Consider the following 4,695-nt stretch of genomic DNA (forward strand, 5'->3'; position numbering starts at 1 on the left):
TTCTCATTTTTCCTCTCTCTCTCTCTCTCTCTCTCTCTCTCTCTGGTTAAAATAAATAAATAAATGAAGTTAAATAAAATAAAATTATAAAAAAATATTTAAAAAGAGAGTGGAGGAGCCAGCAGGTGGTGGTTAAGGTGCTGGACTCTTGAATGACCAACTGAGGTTCGAGTCCCAGACCTGGCATTTGCTTTCTTATGTTCCCTTTCTCTCTCTCTCTGGTGACCATATGTGTCCCATAACAAGTTAAAATAGTAAATAAATAAATAAATAATTTAGAGAGGAAAAAAGGACAGTGGGGCCAGTAGGTTGCATGGTGGTTAAGCCACTGGACTCCCACATGGCTGACTAGACTTTGAATCCCAGACTTGGCAGTTTGAAAATCCTGAGAGGAGAAGGAATTGTGGCCTGGCTGTCGTCTGCCCCGGGGAGGTGATTTGTCACTTCCCCTATCACTGTCTCTTTTTCTCTGCAAGTGCGCAAAAAAAAAAAAAAAAAGGAACAAAGAAACTTTAAGGGACATTGTTCAAGACCTCCCAAATACTGGGTGGAGAAATCTCAGGGTTCTATGGACTAGAATGATTAGGATCCCTTTCCAGCCAATATGCATTTCATTGTGTATCTCCTGTGACAACTTCCTCTGGGCCGTGAACATATCAGAGCTGATCCAAGACTAACTGAATGGAAAACATTGCTGTTCTGTCTGTCCACGGATACGGAGGTGCTACCCCCATGGCAAAATCTAACGTCTTGGGGCTGGCAGGTGGAGCGGTGGATGAAGGTGCTGGATTCCCACATGGCCGACCACGGTTTGAGTCCCGGACCTGGTGGCTTGCTTTCTCCTTTCCCTTTCTCTCTGTCTCTGTCTGGTCAAATTAAAAAATAAAAATAATAAATGGAATTGAATAAATAATTATAAAAAATAATCTAAGCTCTTATTTGCATGGCAGGGAGCACTCTGGGATCAAAGTGACGGTCCAGAGGTCACTCAGATGCCTTCGGAAATGAGTAAGCCAGTGATCTTGTCTTGGTGAAATCAATGAATGGATGAATTCCAATATGTGGGAAGCACTGGCGGTGCGTGTGCCCCGCCCTGTGTGCGGCAGCGTTAGGGACACTGCAGGGACTGAGCTTAGCTGCTACCCTCCTAGTGTTCACAGTCCAGTGGAGGGTCACAGGACTGCCCCGAGTCAGGGATGACCCAAAATGGACAGGTTGAGGGGGCCCATGGGGCTGGGGAAGCCCAGCGGCTGCATCTAACCTGATCTGAGGGTTAGGACGGACTTCCTGGAAGAAGGCACAGCTGAGCTGAGTCGCTAAGGATGGACTATGGAAGGAAGAGAAGGCTGAGGCCAAGAGTGGAGCAAGCGCCAAGATCTGCTGGTGGAGGGGAGAGGGCTTGATAAATCTGGGGTGCTAGCTGCTCCCAGTGACCAGAACAACAGGTGTGGACAGGGAGGGAGGGTAGCAAGGAGCAGACACCAGAGATGATGAGACTCTCAGGCTCAGGTTTAGAGCTGAGGCCCCGGGGAACCATGGGAGCTTTTGAGAACGAGCAGGGCACAGGCAGGTCCAGGCTTTAGGAAGAGCCCGTTAGCCACTACACTGAGGAGGGCTGAGAGGTAGAGGAGCCAGGCTGGGGCAGGAGGCCAGGGAGGAGAGCAGTGGGGACTCGGGGTGGCGGGGGAGAGTGAAGAGCCTGGAACAGAACCAGGGCTCTGCGGTGGAGTGAAGGAGAGGATTCGAGAGACACTGAGGAGGCAGAAAGTTGGGGCTTGGTTAGTAGCTAGCTTGGGAAGGACAGCACAGGGATAGTAAATAACACAGGCTGGGGGCCAGCAGGTGGCATGGTATTTAAGGCTCTGGACTCCCACACAGCTGATGACGATTCGAGTCCCAGATCTGGCGGCTTGCTTTCTTTCTCTCTCTGTGGTGAGCACAAATGTCCTATAGCAAAATTTTACAAAAATTTTGGGCCAGCAGGTGGCATGGCAGTTAAAGGTACTGGACTCCCACATGGCCGACCATGGTGGAGTCGCAGACCTGCGGGCTTGCTTTCTCACGTTCTCTCTCTGTCCATCTCTGGTCAAATTAAAATAAATAAATAAATAAATAAATAATTCTTTTTAAAAATAAATATATAGTTTTGTTTTTTAAGAGAGATATTTTTGCTATAGGGCGCATGTGCTTGCTGGAGAAACAGAGAGAAAGTGAGAAATCGCCCCCCAGGGGGACGGCGACACTGCAATTTCTTCTCCTCCATTTTCCTCTCGGGATTTTGGGCACACACTCACACACACCCAGCATGAGTTTTAAGTCATGAGGTCTCAGGACTCTAACCGTGTGCAACTACATGGGAGTCTAATGATGTAACCATTACGCCATCTGCTGGTTCCAAATAAATAATTCTAAAAAATAAAACCAAAATAACAAAAAAACATAGGCTGGCATTCTGCCAGTCCTGGGGGCTGGGCCTAAAAAAAACAGGTGATCTTGGAAAAGAGACTTCATCTCTCTGAGCTTTAGCATCCTCAGGTGCAGAATGGGCTTTTGTGGGGAATCAGAGAAGTCGCGCAGGCCGACACTAACCACAGTGAGGGTGCCGTGTGACTCATCGCCATTATTAGGGCCATCCTGATCCCTGACCTAGAATACTCCCAGCTTCTGCTAGCTAATCCCCTGTCATCCTTCACGATCTGCCCTGACACTCCACCGTCAGGTGTCCTTATTTGATGTCCTTTCATGGTCTCTACTTTTCCTTCCCAACGGTTACCATCTTTGTAGTTGTTAGTTAAATGTACAATTATATAATGATGTAATATCTGTTTCCCTCGCTGGACTGGGCGCACCATGAAACCAGGTCGTCATCACCACTATGTCCCCAGCACCATTCAATGCACGGCCAACCCCAAGCCATCACTCCACACTTCGGAATGAGTGGAAGAAAGAGTGAACAAATGAGTGAATATTTTATTAATAAGTGCAAGAGTGATGAAGTAACTGAGTGAGCAAATGACAGAATGAGTGAGCAAATGAAATTCATCGTAATTCCAAAACTATAAATAGCCTAGAACAGTGTAGATGAGTTTTTCATCTTTTAGAGTCATCTTTGACATTCCCGAGGGGGAAAATAGTAAACCCAGACAGAGCCATTCTTGGCAAGATGATTAATTGCCATACTCAGGGAAGAGGCTCAACCTCGAACAAAGCAGAGGAGCGCTGAACAAAGTGTAGGGTAAAAACTCAGTGTCCACGGAGGGTACAAAACGCCGCCCGAAAGGTGGAATTGAACCACTCTGTCGCTAGACAGCTACAGGTTTGAAGCCTGCACCCCAGACCACTGAGGATCATCCGGGCGAGACACACCCTTCCTCACGGGTGTATATAAAGTTAAAAATGTTATGCCTTTTAGAGTTAGGGTTATATAGTTTTAGACGGTGTGAGTTAGTTGATACCGCTAGGTACAGACATCTACCGTTGTCACATTATGAAAACCACCCTTCCAAAATGTTGATTATGCCTGTGCGGCATGAATCTTCTCACTCAGGAAACTGTCTCATTTGCATAGCGCGATGCATTCTGGGAGGCAGTATCGGGGCTCTTGCCCTTTTGCTTCTAGTTGTTAAAGGACCAGAAGGCCCTTTTCCCAAAGGAAAAAGTCCGACTTTTTTAAAACAGAGGCTCATAATGCGGCGTTCAGAAGCCCCCTCCTCCCCCGAAATCCTAACTCTTCTGCGGAGTAGTGAATGTGCTCTTATCAGTCTGGGTAGGAGGCTGTATGGCTGGTGCGACATCTGCTGTTCTTCTGTGAAACTGCAGGGACCCACGGAGTTCAGCTTCAGTCAACTACTGAGCGTCCGAGTCCCAGGCACTGTCCTAAGTGCTGGAAATGACAGTCATCCTGTCTTTGTTGCGTTTAGACACTAGCGATCATAAATTTCTGGACCCGCGTTTTATAGTCGAAGAAAGCAGACTCAGAAGCAAATAGTACCATACTCTGAAACCCGTCCACCCGTCCACCCGAGGGATGCGAACCTATGCCATCAATTTATTTATTTATTTTGGAGAGATTTTTCGCTATAGGGCGCGTGCGCTCTCCAGACAGAGAGAGACAGAGAGACAAAAAACGAGAAATCACCCCCCACCCCGGGGTATGGCCACACCGCAGTCCTTTCTCTTCCATTCTCCTCTTGGGATCTCGAGCACGCACGCACACGCACTTGGCGTAAGTTCAAGGCACTGGGTCGGGGATTCGAACTGCCGTCGACTACATGGGGGGTGTGTGTCCAGCGACATAGCCATTATGCCAGCTGCTGGTCCGCGTCCCCCCCCCCTTTTTTGTGTGTGTAAGAGAGATTTTTGTTCTAGAAGCGACATAGCCAATATGCCAACTGCTGGTCCGTGCCCCCCCCCTTTTTCTGTGTGTGTAAGAGAGATTTTTGTTCTAGGGTGCTTGCATTCACCCTGGGGGAGGCGGGGATGGCCAAGCTGCAATCCCTCTTGCTTCCTTCTCCTTTGGGTACTGTGGGCATACACCCCAGGCCTGAATTTTCAGCCCCTGGGTCTGGGACTCCAACCGTGGTCCACTATGTGGGAGTCCAACGAAGTAGCCATTACACCATCTGCTGGTTCCAGTCATCATTTTTTTTTTTTTTGGAGAGGTTTTTTTTGCCATAGGGCACGTGCGCTCACCAG

The sequence above is a fragment of the Tupaia chinensis genome, unplaced genomic scaffold, assembly GCF_000334495.1.
Source record: "Tupaia chinensis unplaced genomic scaffold, TupChi_1.0 Scaffold000067_1, whole genome shotgun sequence".
Taxonomy (NCBI): domain Eukaryota; kingdom Metazoa; phylum Chordata; class Mammalia; order Scandentia; family Tupaiidae; genus Tupaia; species Tupaia belangeri.